This window comes from Pinus tabuliformis, chromosome 8 (genome assembly GCF_031772625.1).
Source record: "Pinus tabuliformis cultivar Carrire ecotype Pingquan chromosome 8, CPIR1, whole genome shotgun sequence".
Taxonomy (NCBI): domain Eukaryota; kingdom Viridiplantae; phylum Streptophyta; class Pinopsida; order Pinales; family Pinaceae; genus Pinus; species Pinus tabuliformis.
In genome coordinates, this window is record NC_142294.1 from 1,288,005,212 (window position 1) to 1,288,026,537 (window position 21,326).

Genomic DNA, 21,326 nt, shown 5'->3' on the forward strand with positions numbered 1-21,326 from the left:
GACGCAATGGTTCTCCCTTGCTTTGTCGAGTGTGTAAGAATAAAATGTTTACAAGTGAAAATTAATTAATGCATAAGGGCAAACAGTGTCTGTGTCACCATAGCACTGTTTATCTGTATAAAAACCTTGTTGCCTTATTTCCTAGTATTTTCCTTGTCTTATTTCTCCATCTCTCTTTTTCACTGAGTCAGTCAACCACTCACAGGCCCGAGTCTGTCTCATTCCTCTGTAGAGCTTGGCAGGCCTTGCAATACTCAGTTTTGAATCATTTTTTACAGAAAGTTTTATGGGTTGAGCTCTTGCCCCAAGTAAATTTCTTGATAAAGATAAATCCCTCAATTGTTTCCGCAGCTGTTGCCGATAATGGTAGGATAGAGACCCCAACACTTGCTGTGAATAGTAGCTTTGGGCCAAGATGAGCATATCTTTCAGATATTTAATTAAAAAAAAACTTGTTGACTCCCATGTAAGAACAAAATTTACACCCACTATGAGGACTCCCATGTACGCTTTTTAATTTATAAACTATGAGCTAAATGGCTGCCTCCCATTGGATATGATTATAGTGAGGGTAATAACCTCAGATCTTTCTTTCCAAACATGTAATGTGTAAGTTATAATCTAGTAAGAAAGACAATTTATGAATTTTATGTTATTAAAATTAAACATTAAATTTTCAGTTATTTGTTTGCAACAAAACACACCATTCGAATGGGTTATATTAGATTGCATTAGATTCGCATTAATGTGAGCCCCATGATTTCACGAACGTCTAGTTTAATATTTTTCTAAAACCCAATAAAATTGTGAAATATAATTTTTAGTCCGTGTCATCTGGCAATGGCCAGGGACTATAGTAATTGGAAACCACGATGTTAACATTAGTTGACCTGTTTGTGACCTGCTTCTTAGTGTCGGTTGAGGGAGTATACCAAAAGTTTAGGTACATAGTAAATTTACTGTGTTATTTGGCCTCTTCCCGAGGCGGGAGGCAAAAACATAGGTTATATTTATTTTTTCCCAATCAGTGTTAGAGCAATTTAAAACATCCTGTTAATTCTAGCATTAGTTAACAAACATTAAATGCTATTTCCATAATATTTGGTTCCCATAATATTTGGTTCGTATTATGCTTCATTGTCTATGGTCAATAGACATGGCACACTTCTCTTTCGTCAGTACACATGGCACACCACATGGCTTTGTGCATGCATGCACTGGTGTGGTGGCGATATCTTTCTACATGTCCATAGGCTAAATGCTTTGTCTTGTACGCCTACCGCAGCTTGCAATCTAGATGCCATGCTCTGCGTTAACAAGATTTGAAGGACAATTTACTGGAACAACAATACAAGTTAAAGGAGGAACAAGGAGGAACCAGAGGAACGAGACAAATAAAAATCAACTTGCAGGAGGAACCAGAGGAACCAAAAAAATCGGCCATGTGCATGTGAACCTGCAGACAGTTCTTTAAGCGTGGCAGAGGCAGGATAGAATTCAGGTTCTTTCTCTTCCAACCTTGCAAAATTGCTATTTCCATTCCTAAATCCCCAAGCGAGTAGAGAAGTTGCTATAGGTGTAGCTATGCCTTCAACCGATATGCAAGGTACTCAGAGAAAACACCATCTGCAACAATAAAAACACCATCTGCAATAATAAACCAGTAGAGCACTTTATTTTGTGAACTAATAATTGAAATCTCTGAATCAAACACTATACCAATACTAACTGCTTATCCTTGGCCTTCCTTGCCTTATAGGTTGTTCATTAAGCCGCTCTAGCGAGAAAGTATTTCACTGTCAAACCACATTCAAAAAGAGATGAAAAACTCTCTAAATGTCATGCCCTTAAATCTAGTAAGATTCAGTGTATTTCATTCAAATCATGAGAATCCAATGACTGGAGAACTCACCAGCTTTGATCATGCCTATTCTACTGTCAATAATAGTGAGGCACTTGTTTGCCTTCTCGGGAACAATCCGAATGAAAAGAATAGTGAGACACTTGTTTGCCTTCTCGGGAACAATCCAAATGAAAAGCTCCGCATGCAAGGAACTCAAGTACCCAGTCTCCATTAAAATTACAGTAGCATTATCCTCCAGCATGTTCATGATGGTAGATAATAAGTTACAGGGCTGAGAAAACATTATAAAGTTTTTTTTGACAAGGAAAGACTGGTGAAACATAGGAGGTTACCTGCAACATCTGCACATCTCTTGGCCTCCGAATCATACTTCTTGGAACATGCATGGTTCCAAAAGGAGCTGGACCACTGACAGGCAACCCAAGACCATTAGAAGAAAGCATGTTACTAATTCCTGAAGAAACCATTCCAAGAATTCCTGCTGATCCTAATCCTAGAAATCCTAGCCTTGGCAATGTCATTCCTCTGCCAAGTCCACACATCATTCCAGTGCCATTTCCCGCAGTTGGCACTGCACAATCATTTGAATTGGGTAAGCCAATAATTGGAAAACCAACAGAAACAGTGACAACAGATGGCTGCAGGCTTCTTCCTGCCACCAGTTGATTATAATGTTGCAACCATTGTTGTTGCTCATCAATGGAGACAGAGAGGGACCTTCCTGAAGCAAATCTCTGCACATCCCTGCCACAAAACAAAGCAAAAATAAGTGTGCATCCAGAATGTATGAAAGCAATTAAATCTAGCCATATTAGGCACATAATGATACATTACCTTGCAGTGGCTCCAATGTTCAGACCTACTGATGAAGCTACCAAACCAGAACCCAACTGCACACTATCAAAATCCTTAGCATGCGCACAGCTTTAACAGAGCGTATCAATGTGCACAGAAATGGCTTATTCATGGTGGCTCCATTGTTCGACAAATTCATGGTGGCTTGTTGTTCTGCCCCGCGAGCATAATGATTCGAATGCCTGCCCCTTCCTCAACTTGCCCGACTACCTGATTCTGATTGTTACATCAATGCGTGTAATACATGCAGGTGGGTCCATAGTAGTTGGGTGCACGTGGGTCCTCCGAATGGTCGCCATGGGTGCCAAGTGATATTTATTTTTCCCTTGGGCATGGTTTAAGCCCTGCATGCTACGTTATGGAGGAGGTGAGGCATGTGGCGCTCATGGGAGGGCCCACATGGTCCATGGATGTCTTTTTATTTTTATTTTTTTAAAGCACTTTACAGACCACCACTCACTTGTGAAACTATATATAGGTATTTTCTTTTAGTTTTATGTAATGGAGGTACCTAGATTGATATTTCAAGTAGAAATCAAATATACATATAGTTGTGCCAGAGTTTGTTGTTGCATAGATTCTTTACCAAGGTGTGAGGAAACCTGTAATCCTACATTAGACCCTGTTTGTCATTTTAGTAGTCTTCGTTGAGTAGTTTGTTGAGGTTGAACTGACCTCTGTTGTAGCTGTTATGATGAAGCTAACAACGTGGAGCCAGATGATGTTTGTTGTTCAGATGTTGGCAACTGCTGCTGCTGGAGAGAGGATGGAGAAGATATTGGAACTTGATGGTTTTTTCTTGACACATAAGATATTTTTTGCTGAGGAACAACTTGAGAAGTTTGCTACTTTGACAATGATTGCTGTGAAAATCCCTGACTGTGCAACTGACCTTGTTTTGCTGTCGATTGTGGCATTTGCTTTCCCAACTGAAGAAAACCTGAACCAAACAATGTCCTTGGTCTGGAAGCAATATGCATTACCTGTTGTGCTTGTAGTTGTATCGGGAGAGCATTTCGAGGCACTGAGCTAAGGCCATTAGCTTGAGCAGGCTGTGGAGATGTGTTCTGTGATAGAATGCCATCCCTTCCCAAGCTTTTGGACACTTTAGCCTGTTGCTGCTGCTGTTTTTGTATCTGACTTTGGGGTTGTGACTTTGACTGGCCAGCGACTTGTAAACTTTGTCGAGGTGCCTGAGCAAGGTTTAGTTGCTGTTGTGGAGGAATTTGCAAAGGTGGATTTACAGGTGAAGCACCACACTGCTGAAGTGCCCTCCACAGCTCAACGCAGGGCTATTTGGCCTCTTCTTTTTGTTGTTCAGACTATCATTGGCATGGTTTGATCACTTTGGACTGACCGATTTCTTGAAGGTTTGATTTCATTATTATAAGTTTTGGTTCTATTGTTTATTCACCTGTTTAAACTTGGTGCTTTCATTTGCTTTGGCATTCTCTATAACCCTTGAAATGACCTTGAAATGTTCAATTGGTTTCATTCCCATCTCTGCTTGTGAGTTTTAATAATTATGCTTGCTTGCACTGCCTTTTAAACTGGGAATCTGCTATAACCTTTTGTTTACTAAGTAACTTTTCAACTTTTCTACAAGAAATGACTGATTCTGAAGGGGAATAAACCACTTGCATGAAGTATTAGTGAAACTTTAACTAAAAAATATACGTTAAACGAGTAATGGATGCTTTGAAAATTATTGTCTTTTTCTTTTTATATTTGTGGAAGAAACTGTCTAATTTCAAATGAAAATCGACTCCTCTTATTGCTTTTGAGATGATTTGGGAATTGTTCTAACATCTCTCTCTTAAATTTCAGCTCTATGATCTAACTTTTAACTAATGCAGGAACCCTTTCATGGGCCTTTATCTCCCGTTTCCTTCCTGGAAGTTACTGCCTCAACAATTGTTCTTTACAAGGAAGTGCAATCACATGGTTTACTGCTTTCCCGCATAATTTATTTACAACTGCAATCAATCTCTGTTTTGTCGTGATTTTTGTCATAGTCCTTATCATTTCTCGTGGATATCGTTCGAGATATTCTTATATGTATGATAAGAGACCAACTATACAGAAACATAGTTCAGTCGGAATCTAAGCGTAGTTCTGGCTCCCGCAGGCCCTTTGAGGGATTTACCTTTCTGTTAGAAAAGTTGTAGTTACTATGCCCTTGCTACTGCTGAGGCTTCTGAAGATGATGTTGACCAAAAAAACTCTGATTTGTTGAAGAAACCATCTGATTAGAGTAGGCAGTGTTCACGCCATTGAATGAAGAGGCTATCTGACCATTATTCTGGCTGGCCTGAAGTGGAAGCTCTTGCATAAGTATCTGCCACTGCTCTTGACTGGTCTGTAAACCCAAGCATACACAAAAACAATTGTGAATTATCACAAGTCTGCCTACAATATTAAACTTCAACCTACAGAAATGGAAGGCAAGTTCTAGAGATATCAAAGAGAGCGTCACTTACAGGTTCCACTTTAACTTTAAAGGTATTATCTGCTTAAGTTACAGCTAAATGGTAACAACATTGTGCCCATCAGAAATTTTAGTTATAAATCCTGGCCTTGGCAATGCCATTCCTCTGCCAAGTCCACACATCATTCGAGTGACATTTCCTATGGTTGGCACTGCACAATCATTTGAATTGGGTAAGCCAATAATTGGAAAACCAGCAGAAACAGTGACAGCAGATGGCTGCAGGCTTCTTCCTGCCACCAGTCGATTATAATGTTGCACGTTGTTGTTGCTCATCAATGGAGACAGAGAGGGACCTTCCTAAAGCAAATCTTTGCACATCCCTGCCACAAAACAAAGCAAAAATAAGTGTGCATCCAGAATGTATGAAAGCAATTAAATCTAGCCATATTAGGCACATAATTATACATTACCTTGCAGTGGCTCCAACGTTCAGACCTACCGATGAAGCTACCAAACCAGAACCCAACTGCACATTGTTCGTCCCTTGCAACAGAGTAAGTCTAGCTGACATAGGTTGTATCCCTAAAGATGCTCCTAAAATGTTGGCCATTGCCAGGCCACTAGCATGTGGAGAATGTAACTGATAAGGATTGGTAACTATCTCTGAATTTGATGAATGTAACTGATAAGGATTGGTAACTATCTCTGAATTTGATGGGGTATCATCACATAGATCCAAAGGCCTTCATCCAAAGGAAGCCATGTAATTATAAGATAAGTATGTTCAGAAACCAGCTAACAAAGGGATGAGAAGCATGTTAAGAATATCAAAACATATTTTCATTGTAATCAAAAGATGTCAACTTACGTCAAAACTCCCCCACTGGAGCTATTTGAAGGGAAATGGAAATGATCTGTGAAGGATGGACCTGTGCACAATGCTTCTGCTCTTTCGAATCATTCTACAAAGCAACAACAGCAACAAAAGATAATGTAAATATCCACAACTGTATATTAAGAATTCATTTGTGATATCGGCCTTATAAACAAACTATCAAAACTGCAACTAGAGTGTCCAAGAAACTCCAATGGGATTTAGTGTTGACAGATAGTAATGACCATTGTTAACTTATTGATCAGATAACTTGGCAATAAGGCTCATGTAATAAAGTCATTAAGATGTGCAATAAATGTAATAAGGAGTCAGATCAAGTAAGGCCCTCAAGTAAGGCCCTCACCTGATTCTCAACAGCTGCAGCCCAACCAACATTATTTTCTACAGCCGGACATATCACCCCTTTCGGTAGGAACATGAGAGCAGTACAACCAGGATTGTGATGATTGGCATGTCATCCAAACTCAAGAACTCAATGGGACTCATCTCAGCCTCCCATTTTGACAAGGGAGGGTAGCTCATCAAGGATTGAAGGAAGAGGAATTTATTAGCAATTAGTTAAAGTACCACACAGCTTTTCCTTCTTTTCTTGGTATCCAACAAAAATTCGACTTACAGAAAACATATTAGCTGAAACATTCACCTGCAGTCAATTTCAATTTTCAATTTTACATGGATCTGTTGAAAACATCAACAAGTTCAACAATTCGACTTACAGCAAACATATTCGTTAAAACATTCATCTGCAGTCAATTTCAATTTTCAATTTTACATGGATCTATTGAAAACATGTAGGTTAGTTTTTAGGTATCTATCTCAAACACAAGCTTGCTCTTTGACTGGGCATTAAACTGCTCGCTCCGAGTCCATAACTACCCCACTCAGTGCAGGGACTTGCTGCCTCGTAGCTTCCCTTGTTTTTTTTGTGATGTAGTTAAGGGGAATCAATAATAAGTAATGGTTAAGTCCAAAGTCTATGAAATTGAAATAATTTTTTTTTTTTTTTTTGTAACTTCAGAAAGACTAAACATATTAGAACAGAAAAGCTCCACTAAGGAAACTCACTCATTTTTAAACTAAAATTCTACAAACACCCAAAAACAAAACTTTCCTGCAGCCACTGCGAAAACACATATAAAGATAGAAAAAACGAGTGCTTGCAATAAATCAAATTCCATTTCAATTTCTTTAAAAATGTACCAATTCCTTCCCTTTTGCATGCCTACCATGATTTATTACCAAAAAATAAAGTAGCAGCAACCCATCCATAAAAGGAAGCTACTAAGGAAAATCATTCATTTTTTACTAAAATTATACAAACACCCAAAAACAAAATTTCCCTGCAGCCAATGGGAAAACACACAAAGATAGAAAAAACGAGTACTTGCAATAAATAAACTTCCATTTCAATTACTTGCAATAAATAAACTTCCATTTCAATTTCTTTAAAAATATACCAATTCCTTCCCTTTTGCATGCCTACCATGATTTATTACCAAAAAATAAAGTAGCAGCAACCCATACATAAAAGGAAGCTACTGCACTTTGATAGATTGATTTCATTTCTAGCATTGCCATTTTCCTTGCTTCATGCTCCTGCTTGCCCTATTTTATCTTCTCTCTTTGCTTTATTTTAATTGTTTTCAGTGCATGTTTTGTTCAGATTTTTTTGCCTTTTTATCGTCTTAACTACGATTGTATTGTATATTTTATATTTTTGTGTATTTTTGAGTGCGCTCAATTTTTTTTTTCAAATTTTATTTTCTTGATTTCATATCCATGATCATCATTGGACATATTGTTGTTACAAGAAAGTTAAATCGGTACATATCTTCTCTTTCCTTTGTACACATTTGAAATAAAAAAACTCTCATTCATGAGGATCTCAGTGAACCATAAACCATTTCAAAAAAGTTCATCAAATCATTTTGTATGGTAAAGCTGATCAAATCATTGTGCACTATGCTAACAAACACACTTACAAATCTTTTCATAGACATGACAACAAAACAATAAATTTATTCCAAATCTTATCTTCAATTTTTTCACACAACTCATCTACATATTTTCAATCTCACATTCCCCACTTGCCATTGGCGTTGATTCACTTTTTGGAGTTTTAAGTTGAAATCTGGCCAAACAGATTTTTTATTAATCTGGATATTTAATTACTTAAAATACATTTTAATTATATGCACTAGCATCGTATGAATCAAAACCTGAAAAAACACTAAGTGTGGAGACTAGAGAGTTCACTATCCAATATATTTAATATAATTTTTTTATAAATTCTTAATATAGAAATTAGTATTTTATTTTTTTAATATAGAATTTTGGTGAACCAAAAATTTCGTTTATTACTACACTAACAGAATTGCATTAGCCAATTTCCAAACTTGGTAAATATGTTTTATAGAGCTTTTAACATTGAGTATTTTTAGCCAATAGTTTGCATTCTCATTTTTTTGGACTTAGCTGAATTTAAAACGAGGGTTTTTTGTTTTGATTTTGGCCACAATATTACAACGACCACAGTCCTGCAACATTTTTCTGTTCAACAGTAATGAGAGCAATTTTCTGTTCAACATTAGTGAAAGCAACCTACTCTATGGGAAATTTTATGTTTAACATTAGTGAGAGCAACTTACTCTATGGGAAAATTGCAATCAGTGCTCAAGGAGTAAGTCAATTTTTATATAAAATTCTTTTATTTTTAATATGTGAGCAAAAACTTAAATTTATATATGGTTGTAATACAATTTAAACCAAATAAAATTGTTGTTTTTTCTATTTTTCAAAAAGTGATTAAAAGAGAAATAATAACTCAACTAAAAATTTGAATATGTCCATTTCCAACTCCAAGAAACGGTGTTGTTGAAAACACGATTATTAAATGAAAAAAGAAGATGTATTTATGCTAAAACATATTCTAAAACATTCAACTTTTTTGCCTTTACAAATAATTAAAATAGATAGAAAAAATAGACAATTTATTGTAAATATTGAAAAACTTTTAAGTGGATTTGAGAAATTATTAAATATTATAAAGAATTAATAGGTATATTATTATATATTATAAAGAATAAATAGGTATATTCCCTCGTTAATTTCCTTTAGTGCAAGATTAATTTTTTAATATGGTTTTAATTGATGAAATGAAATTCATATATACCAATTAATTTATTTTTATTATATAGGTATTATTTATCAAAAAATGTCTTCAAACAAAGGGAATCAACTTTCTATCAATTTTTTTTGGATTGTCTACTACATCTCAAGTTTCATCGCCTGATAAAGAAAATCATGATTTTGATCTAAATGAATATTTAGATGTCTTAGGGCATAATGAAGAATTTGATATCTTGGGGCATAATGAAGAATTTGATGAAGAATTTCACTAGAGCGAATGTAGCACCCAAAAGAACAAAAAAATGAAAGTAAGAAGAGAGTTTCATGATCAGTCGAAAACTAAGTATAAGTGGTTGAGAGACGCAAAACATGAAGGAAAAATAGTCATGAAATGCATATATTGTGAAATTCATAAGGCAATGGGGCCATGGGGAATTGGGACTAGTTTATCTACATTGCAACACAATTCTATAGTTGTTCATGCTAGTTCAAGCATTCATAAACTGTCATAGGCAAAATGGATATGTGGATATGTGGAAATGAGAAGAAGACGAAGTCTATTACAAAACACATTGCATGCATTGATGATATGAACAAATAAAAAGTCATCACTACTATGAAATTAGTATATTGGATGGTGCAAGAGGATGTACGGCTCTCAAAATATGAATCTCTTTGTTTGTTTACAATGTCTTTACACACACAAAATATTCCAAAGAATAAAGATTATGCATCATATACAAATCACATGGCTGCAAAAGAATTCCTTTTTGTTATATCTCAATATCTTGAAGAGCTACAAATTTCCAAAATGCTAGATAGCCCTTTTTTTCATTGATGCTAGATGAAAGTACAGATCGTAGCTTAGAAAAACATCTTGTAGTTTATGTCACGGTTTTAAACTCAAAAGGATTGGGCCCTCCAATTTCACAGTTTTTAAAGCTCATAAATGTTTGTGATGGAAGAGGGAAAACAACTTATGATGCAATCAAACATTTAATGGAATCAAGGGGTCTTTCAAAAGAAAGATTGATAGGAGTTTCCACGGATGGTGCTTCTTCAATGGTTGGTAATGAAAATGGTTTTATTGCTTTCTTGAGGAAAGATGTACCCAATCTTGTAGGTGTTCATTGTATTACTCATCGTGAAGCTTTAGCCGCATGAGAGGCTTCAAAAAGAATACTTGAATTATTGTTTGTTGCGAAATTAGCAAATAAGGTATATCCTTGGGTGCAAAATTCTACGAAAAGAAATAGTCAACTTATTGCTCTATACGAGCTTATGCAACTTGAAACTCTTCCAAATCTTCCAATCCATGGAGTTAGATGGCTTTCAAGGGGACAAGTCATTGAAATGCTTGTTGTACTTATGCCTCCCATATTAACATTGTGGAAAAATGAAAGAAAAGATTCATGGTATGATAAGACAAGGATATTTTTAGTACATTTTTGTTTACGTTTGCTTGCAGATATAATGTGTGAATTAAACAAGTTGAACAAACAATTCCAAGAAGTGTACATTGATGTCATCTCTTTAAGGGCAGTCATATACGTCACTGTAAACACTTTGAAAAGGTGGTTTTTAAGAAGCGACACATTTGCAGATGCACATGTTATTTATATAAATTTATAGATGCCTCTAAATTTGGCTTTCTAGAATATGTGATAAGGAGGGTCTTGTTCACAAGCATGAATTATGATTTGTGGAAATTCCACATGCATATGATGATTGTGTTGATATACAAAAGCAACCATGAAAACCGTGTATTGAAGGTTCAATAGAAAGTTGCAAACAACTTGCAAAAGATTATGTTCAAGCTCTTGTAAAGAATTTGAACAGAAGATTTCGTGATCTTGTATTTTCAACTTAGCAAGGTTGTTTAGCTCTTGCCATTATTTAAAGGATGTTCATTGCAAAGAAAAAAATTCAAAGTGTTGGCTTGAAAAGATTTTTCAACACTTACACCATCCTTATTATGAAAGTGAAGAAAACAAAGCTACATTTGATTTTGAGGCTTGTTTGAAAGAGTTTCATCCATTAGTTAACACCCTTCTTGTTAATTGCGAGGGATCATCCATGAAATATGCATGGAGGATTTTTTATGTTACAGGGTTGCATGTACAAATTTTCTTAACATGTAAAAGTTATGGCAAGCGATACTTACTATTCTTGCAAGTACAGTTTCTTGTGAGAGAGGACTCAAGACAAAACATAATAAAGCATGTTCGAAGAACAAAGTTATCATTAGTTTCATTGGATGCATTGATGTGAGTGTCCTTAACCGGGGGCTTGATTCATCGATGGTGGAATGGGATAGGATACTTGACATCTGGAAATATGCTAAAGAAAGAAGAATCTTAAATATTTAAAAAAAAATCTTTCATATTTATGTTTGTAATGGTGGTGTTTTGACAATTACCTCTTTTGTTGAAACTATCCAAAATTTAGTTTGTGTACATGTTGATATTGAATCTACTTTTTGAACATTTACATAGTTCATACACATTATGTTTTGGTTTGAAACTTATTTCACAACTATTGTTCTTTTAATGGCATTGGCATTGTAGTGATTTAAATGGAAAACATGGTATGTGTGTTTCAATTCGGTTAAGTGCTTTTTTTTGTCTAATTTAGTTGCAACAATATTTTCATTCACTATTTTTCATGTGAGAGTAATTATGAATATATTTTTTTCACTTTATAATATTATTTTTTGTTATTTCTTAGAAATAAAAAAAATTACAGATATGCATATACATATGTTCCATCTATTTTCTCACTATTTCCATCTTCAAGAAAAAAAGCTGAACATTTCAACAGCCTAGAAAAATCACAAAAAAGTTTCATCGACAGGTCTCGAAAGAGAGTGTAGTAATGAGACTAGAGTGCACTGGCACAACAGAGAATGAAAAAATTGCAAGAATGGAAAATTTGCAACACTTATAAATATAATTTGCATAAATTAGATAAAACTTGTACAAATAAATATTGAAAGTCATGTGATGAGCAGTTTAAAAATAAAACCATCATAACAAAAATTACTTGACAAGTAAAGACACGATCAAATCTAAACCCTTGATACAATGAAAGTGTTAACATCTATCATGGAACAAGGCTACTTCCCTCCTAACCTATATTGGGCTTTGTGTCAATGCCTCCACTGTGGGGTTTCCAAAAATGGAGCATGTACTCTTGGGATAAATTAGCTTACCTTCTACCCATAGAAATAAGGAACATTATCTACAAAATTCAACTTGGCATATTATAAATTTACGTGTATAAAATTGTTATTAAGAAATTGTATGTTCCGCTCTCTCTTAGTGATAATAGGTAATTCATGTTTGTAAAATATTGTGAATTACCAAGTGCAAAGAAAATAGTCTAACCTTTCTGTACTCATGGAATATGTATTTATGTTATTATGATATTTCCATTTTTCTCAATGATTACAAAAATGTTTTTTTTAAGAATATAGTCAATTATTAGGGGTAAAGAAATAGGTATTGTAATTATAGGCCAGGGAATATGATTTTATGTTTTTTAGAAATGCATATTTATTTGTGTTAATATTTTGAAGTCTTAACATATTTTAATGGGTATTTCTCTCAAAACCTAGTCAAGTTATAATGATAAGAATTTAGTGTTATGATTTTTTAGTTAGGAGGGAATTTGAAAATTTGATGTTGAATGCCTCTAAGTGTTAGCTATAAATATAGCCATCGACTTCAATCTATTGTAAATTAAACATAACATGCAATTCCTACACCCTTGAGTTACTATAAATCCCATTCTATTACATTAATTAGAAGTAATATGGATATAAAGAAACATATCCTAATCAATGAAACCATAGCTTATAGTGGAAAAAACCTTGACATGCCAAGAAAAACCCACTCTAGATGATCATAAAAACTTATCTCAGTCTATTTTGTTATATTTTGAAAGAAAAAGTATCATGCACAAACCTAAACTCCGTTTGTGACATGAAACAATTATTAGTTTACTTATCATACAATATCAAACCAATCATGCTTCTACTACTCCATCTATATATATATATATATATATATATATATATATATATATATATATATATATATATATATATATATATATATATATATATTCAAGGAAGAAATATCTTTATATCCCATCTATGAGTAATATAGATATTTTAGTCATTTAAGGGACTATCAAACAAGAAGGCTCAAAGCCATTACAAGGATATACTCACCATGAGCTCAACATGCCACATGTGGGAATTGAACTTGAGTGGGAAGAATAACAAAATTTCTCCCAATCACCCAAACTACCTCTAATTCTCTCTCACATACACATTCTATTAGATTGCTTATTCTATAGAAGGGGTTACATTTGGCCTTGGTTGGGGCTTTCTACCACCAACATGGTTCAAGAAGAGGATTGAAGCATGTGGGAATTTCAATCATTGAAATAAATTTTGTAGCATAGCATTAACATACTTGATAATATTCTAATGGAGGATGGATATATTCATTTATAGATTTTGTGGAAACAAAAACTTATTTAGAATGAAAAAACACTTCAATATGTGCAATACCTATAGGTATGGTAGACGAGTTTTCAGTTAAATGAAGTTGGCTTTATTTTCATGGGTGTCAAATTGACCAAAAAAAAATTCCATGAGAGATAATGTTATTGAAGTTATAAAGTTTGCCACAACCAAGTTGCAATAGTGACTATGCACTTCCAAAGGATTCAAGGTGCCACTGTTTGCTTCATAAAGGGATGGGTTAAGAAGTTTTTAAATTGTCAAATTAAAAGTCAATTTGATTTTAATGTATAATTGACATATTTTATTATGTTTTTTAAGATTTATTTGGAAGTATTTTGTGACGTTTTTAGTAAAAATCACCAAAATGGTACAATCATATAACAATATTTGGTAAAAATTGAAATGGGATGGGTTAAGAAGTTTTTAAATTGTCAAATTAAAAGTCAATTTGATTTTAATGTATAATTGACATATTTATTATGTTTTTTAAGATTTATTTGGAAGTATTTTGTGACGATTTTAGTAAAAATCACCAAAATGGTACAATCATATAACAATATTTGGTAAAAATTGAAATGCCTTACTGAAAGAGTTGTTACCTACTTATCATGCAAATATCATATTAATATAGTTTTTGTCTATAATAAATATTAAAAAAAAATATAATTTTTTTTTTTTTTTTTTTTTTTTTTTTTTTTTTTTATGTTAACTCAACCATATAAATAAGAAAATTATAGATTTTCTTATAGATAAAACTATATATATACATATGAGCCAATGTAACGCAGCTGTAGCAGCTCGCAGCATCCCTAAATGCAGCAAGCTCTTGAAGCAACACACAGCTGCCCTAAGTGGCCTCCTGCTGCTGAGGATCGATCAACATGGAATCATCAGAGGACGAAGAGCCTCCCTCAGATAACCAACGAGAAAATGAAGGAACAACAAAAGCTTTCGCCTCTCTCATTTCTGCAATGGGTCCGACAAAGATCCGATCATCAGTCACCAAGTTTGTTAAAAGATTGGAAGACATCCTGAAAATATCACTCCCTCCAGCTCTTCCTCGTAAAGTAGCACTCTCCCTAGTGGAACGTGGATTAGTTGGGAAGTTTACAGGGTTATGGCCATAGCCCAAAACGGTACAAAAATGGGTAGAAAGGAACTGGTCTACAACAATAAATGGAAAAATATCAATCAGGTTCTGTGGAAGAGGATACTACACCTTCCACTTTGAAACCAAGGAGGATCGAGATCTAATATTTAGGAATGGCTCGTACTTTATGGATATAAGGGGTTTGTATCTAAACAGATGGACGTCGGATTCCAACCTAGAAATGGATATACCCAATGCCGTTCCCATTTGGGTCAGATTGCTACATCTTCCCCTCCACTGTTGGGGAGACGATTCAGTTAAAGCCATAGGAAATGCAGTTGGGAAATACATAGATAGGTGTGAGCCAAAGGAAAACATGCACGCATGTGCTAGAATCTATGTAGAGGTGGATCTAGGAAAAGGGTTTCCAGAAGCCATCAAAATCAAAGTGGATTAATGGACGCATATACAACAACTGGACTATGAAAAAATCCCCTTCAAATGCAAGGTATGTAATGAATATGGTTATTTTGCTAATAGATGTACAAAAAAATAAGATAATGAAAATGAAAAGATTGAAGACCCAGAAAACAAATGGGAACAAGTCAAAAGAAAGAAGGCAGTCCATAAACAACCAAATCCTTCTTCTACGCAACCCTCCATATCCTTTGAGCTCCATCCTCTACCACCAAAAGCTAACAAAAATTCTCTTGCTAGCCTCAATCCTTTTGAGCCACTGGATCCCTCTGTCCCCCCATCCCCCAGACCCAGATCCAGATCCCCTCATCACACTCCCTCCCCCCCCATCCCCTCTGGCCCCAACCACCCAAATCTCACCCCCCCCTTAGTAGATAGAATCCTAACTAGAAAGCTGTCAAAGGAATCTTTCCCAAATGTAGAAAAAGAAAAAAGAAGAAGGAAGAAAGACAAACAAAGAGCTGAGGGATGAAGTAGCAGCAAAGGAAATGGCATTAGGAATGTAGCAACATATGGAAACCTTCTTAGAAAGGAACACAGGAAACAATGAAAAAAGCCAGCAAAGAGGGAAAGGAGCCATGCACCACCCAACAAGCAAATAATGATAGTGGTCTCCTGGAATTGCCGAGGATTGGGATCATCCGTCAAAGAAAATGCCACAAGAGACATTCTGGCAAAAGAAAACCCAGACATCCTTATGATTCAGGAGACAAAAACAAATAGCCAAGAAACTGAAAATATATAATAAAAAAAATTCAGAAATTATGAAGGTGAAGCAATGCAGGCAATAGGAGCGTTAGGAGGTATCTGCACAATATGGAAGAAAGGAATATGGGTATTAATACACTACAAAAAAGAACAGCACTGGATACAAACAAATCTAATGCAAATCAGTACAAAAGAGAAGTATAGTGTCATCAATATATATGCCCCAAACCACTACAAGGAAAAAGAGCAATGTTGGGCCACCATAAAAGAAGCAGTAAAAGAAACGCAAATAGGAAAAATAATTCTAGGAGGAGACTTAAATTTGGTAAGAAGTATAGAAGAAAATTTTGGAGGCATATATCACACAGACCCATCCAGGGATGCACTAGAAGAAATAATGGAACAACAAAATATTTTATACATCCCCCCAAGCAACAGGAAATACACCTGGAGCAATAAAAGAGTGGGAAAAAGCAACATAAAAGAAAGGTTGGACAGAATCCCGATACAAGAAAACATAGCAGCAATGAACAATGCCATTAAAACAAAAATCATTCACACCACAACGTTTGACCATAAACCGGTGGCAATAGTCATGGGAAAAATGGAAAATCAAGGACCGCTCCCATTTAGATACAGCTCAATTTGGGACAGCGATACAGAAATCAATGAATTAATTAAGGAAGCATGGGAGCCAAGAGTATCAGGATCACCACAATATATTTGGGAGACAGAATTAAAAAATGCAAGAATCATGTTAAAGGAATGGGAAAGAGCAAATGAAATTAAAAAGAAAAAGAAAAGAAAAAAATATTATAGCAGAGAATGGACAACATGCAAATTGAAAAAGAAGGCAGAGAAGAAGGTAAGCAGATTATCTAAGAGAAAAGGAAATCTTTTGGGAAATATATAGGGAAAACAAGAAAGAAGAAGAAGAGGTTATACTGATATCCAGAAGCCTGTGGCTCAAGGCAAGGGAAAAAAATACATCTTTTTTCCATAACTCAATGAATATTAGAAGAGCAAGAAATAAAATAGAAAAAATCCAAGTGGAAAATCAAGATGTCAAAGGTGCGGAGGAATTAAGAAAAGTAGCCCACAAGCACTTTAAAAATTTACTGTCAGCAAAAGAAGAAATGGCTGAATATGAAGATTTCCTTTAAAACACAAAAAAAAAAAAAAAAAGAGATCAAAATGAAAAAATGTGTAAAGAAATTACAAAAGAAGAGGTAGTGGCGGCTATATGGAGCCTGCATCCGGATAAAGCCCCAGGGCCCGATGGATTTACAATAGCATTCTTCAGATCTCATTGGTATACAATCAGAAAAGATTTCTTAAGAATGGTGAAGAATGTTTTCAAAAAAAAAATAGGAAGCAACACAAAATCCTCCTACCTCGCCCTAGTCCCAAAGGAGTCAAATCCCTCCACCTTCAACAGGTATCGCCCTATATCTCTGTGCAATTCCTCTTATAAGATAATAACAAAAATAATTGCAAATAGAATCAAGGAAGTGCTACCAATAATCATATCTGAAAATCAAGGAGGATTTGTGCCCAACAGGCAAATCATAGATAATGTAATTATTGTACAGGAAGTTGTACACTCTAGTATGCTAAGGCAAGAAAAAGGCATAATAATTAAATTATATATGGAAAATGCATTTGACAGGGTCAGCCATCCATATCTCATGGCTGTTCTTCGGAAACTAGGTTTCTCAAGAGAAATAATAGAAGTCATCCAAGCATGCATCTCCACCCCTTGGATTGCCCCCCTCATAAATGGAAGGCCAAGTGAATTTTTTCAAAGCACAAGAGGACTCAGGCAAGGATGCCCTCTCTCACCCTTCCTATATATTATAATGGTTGAAACTCTAAGCAGAACTTTGGAAAAACAAAGAAAAGAAAGAAACATTACAGGGTTCAGAATAGCAAAATAGTAAAAACAATCAACCACTCACTTTTTGCGGATGACACCTTGCTGCTGGGAGGGTCGTCAACAATAATAGTAAGAAGGTTAAAAAAAATTTAGATGATTTTTTACAGGTTTCAAGTGGGCTTCTGAATAACACAAAATGCAGAATATATGGATGGAACGCCCCCCCCCAAGAATCATGCAAAGGATTTCACAAATATTAGAAATCCCAGTACAGGAAAAATGGACCCATTTCTTTTACCTAGAACTTCCAATATCAAAAGAGAACATGAAGGCAGAAATATGGACTAAGTAGATTGAAAAAAGGAAAAACAAAATTCAGAGCTGGGGTATGATGTGGTTAAATTTGGCAAGAAGGGTTATTTTAATCAAAGCACTCCTTGCAGCATTACCTATCTACCAATATGCAATAATCATGGGCCCAGCAAGTGCACACAAACAAATGGAGTTAATATTAAGAAGCTTTCTATGGCAAGGGGGAAATAAGAAAATAAAAAATTCACCCTTGTGAGGTGGGAGCAAGTAGTGCTACCTTACGAACAAGGAGGACTTTTTATATGGATACCTAGACTCATGAACACATCCCTGGGAATGAAGATAGTATGGAGATTGATCACGGGAAAAGAGCGCTGGTGGAAAAAAGCTCTCATCTCAAAATACATGGATGGTTCAAGGGAAAGATTTCTCAATGGAAATATCCCAACAAGACAATGTACTCAAGCTTGGAAGCTAGTAAAAAAAACAATTCCTCTAATGAGTAGCTACATCTCTAAAACCCCACGCGATGGAAAAACAATATCGATATGGGAAGACAAAATCATGGGAAAAGAACCACTAAAGACTCATCCAGAAATAGAGGCATCCAAGAGTGGATAAAAGGAAAAGGTATTAACACTTTATTCTCAATTTCTCTGTGGAACCAAAAGGATTGGTAAGACTGGAAACTCTCAACAATACCTGCAAATATGGAAGGGAAATGGAGAAAAATTAGGCAACCCCTAAAAGGGTAAGCACCAATCAACTATGAAGAAGAAGATGGATACCTCTGGGATCCTAGTGGTGGGCATTACATAGTCAAGACGGGATACAAAATCCTACAAGAACAACCAAACCAACAAGATTGGGACCCTTGGAAAATAGCTTGGAAATCTGAAAGCATGCCAAAAAAAAAAGTTTCCAAGGTCCATCAAGATGTCCATTATGCCAACAGGCTAAAGAAAACATTTAACATTTATTTTAAGAATGCATTTTTTCCAAAGAATGTTGGCAACAACTTATAAGCCCCTTGGAAATAAGAATAAATTTTGAAAAGCCATTGCCGGATTTTCTACAAACACTAGAGAAGGCCTATCCATATACAACAAAGAAGAAATTCACTATTCAAAGAATATGGAAATGCATCCCAGTAGTACTATGCTGGCAAATTTGGTTGACAAGAAATAAGTGCATCTTCAAAAACCAAACTCCAAGAATAGGGAAAACCCTATAAAAAACGTGGGGATTAACTTCTGAAATCCTCAACGTTAAAGGAATAGCACCAACAGACCACAATATTCTACAACAAGAAGAGAGAGATTGGCTCAGCAAAGCCATAATAAATAACAATGGACAAAAAGGACAGAGGAAAGCAAACTCAAGAAATATTTGGAAAATAAGAATGAGTGAAGAGGAACTAGAAATTTGGAAAAAAAATCAGAACAGATGTTGCTTTACTTTGATGGGGCTTCAAAGCATAATTCGGGAAAGGCAGGGGTAGGGGGATTAATCCTTGATCCTAATGGGAGATAAATTGTCACATATCAATAGGGACTTGGACAAATTTCAAATAATAAGGCTGAAGCATACAACCTGTTGAATGGATCAAGAATGATAAAAAAAAGAGAAATACAAAATCCTATAATGATAGGAGACTCAGCCATAATAATAGAGGCAATGGCAAGAAATAAAAGCCCAAGTAATGAGTTCATGAACAGAATTCTCAGAAGAATCAGGAAGAACCTTGAAGACTTTGGCGAGGTAATCTTCAGACATGTCTTGAGAACACATAATCAACATGCAGATTATTATGCAAATCAAGCAGTGGAAAAAATTGAAGGGAATATTCGTGAAAATCAGGAGGAATATCACAACTCAGTCCCATAATAATCAGCAAAAGATCATAAGTATGAGGATCCCCAAAAATAAGGAACAAAGAACAATGATAAAAGAAACAAAAAATAAATCATTAGTCAAAAATCATCAAGGGACACTCCACTACAGACAAAGGCAGAAAGTCACGAGAATGCAATGGAAACAACTCAGTAGTTCAGAAATTTGCATGAGTATAGGAAGGCAGCAAGATTACAATTTTGGTTACGAGAATCATGCTGTAGACCACTCCATCGAAGGTAGTCATTGGAGTGCTCAGAAATGCTACAAAAGCAGAAGGAAATTGAATATTTCAAGCAAGCGTTTCATGCAAATTTGTGCTCACACAGAGTTTCTCTGCTCTCCAGTTCAGTGATCAGGGGCGTCTCCCTCTCCAATCCCTTCACGCAAATATATTACCTTCCCTGCCTCTCTGCAAATTAACTCTCATGGAGCATAGTATTCATATTGCATCGACGAATTGTTAAAGGGGAGCGAGAGCCATCCGATCGATAGATTGACATATCTAACGACCATTGCTTGGGGAAGACACGCGGAAGATAGCCAGTGAAAAGTTGGTTTTTATACAGGAAATGGTATTTTGGGCAAGCAAAAGGTAGTAAGTGGTAATTCAGATTGGGCACCCGATTCCATTAACTGCTCGTCACGTAGCAGTGGAGGAGAGAGGAAAAAACAACTTTTTAGGTGGGTAACCACCGTGCAAGTGGTCCACCCAAAATCACTGTCAGCCGTCGGATCTCGTGGTGATGATCAACGGTGGAGGATCGCCAATCATTTTGTTGATCTGGTGAAATCACTATCGTCGGATCTAAAATCAGATCAATGGCGGAGAATTAGATTCGATGGAGTAATGGACAGCAGAGATCAGAGCAGCGCAGGAAAATGTGATGATGTATGGACCGTCTGATCGGAGAGCTGACAGGGAATGGATGTGCCGATATGCGATGGGCCGATACTACGATGGCCGATGAAGTGTCGATCAGAGATCGGAGAATACAAAGGAGCAGCGCTCCCATGGAAGGCATTAAGTAGAACTCGACCTCAGTTCTATTATGTCAAATTCAGAATAGTAGTTAGGGAAGCGTAGAACAAAAGAAGCGTGGACAACAACAGTGAAGGAAGCAGTAGCTCAGGCAAAATAAGACTCAGGAAGCATGGCGATGCAGAAAGAAGAGATCATGGATCTAAAAACCAAATGCAAGCATCTAGAAGAAGCAGTGGCATACTACAAAAATAACACAATGAGCAATGAAGGAGAGAAC

General features: G+C 35.6%; 1 long non-coding RNA gene across 1 annotated transcript; it reads left to right on the plus strand.

The window, feature by feature from the left end:
* The first annotated feature begins 1,399 nt into the window (after positions 1 to 1,399).
* Positions 1,400 to 3,973, plus strand: LOC149240145 (uncharacterized). Its single transcript, XR_016245500.1, has 2 exons — positions 1,400 to 1,501; positions 3,456 to 3,973. It is a non-coding gene; the product is annotated as an uncharacterized LOC149240145 (long non-coding RNA).
* The last annotated feature ends 17,353 nt before the right edge of the window (positions 3,974 to 21,326 follow it).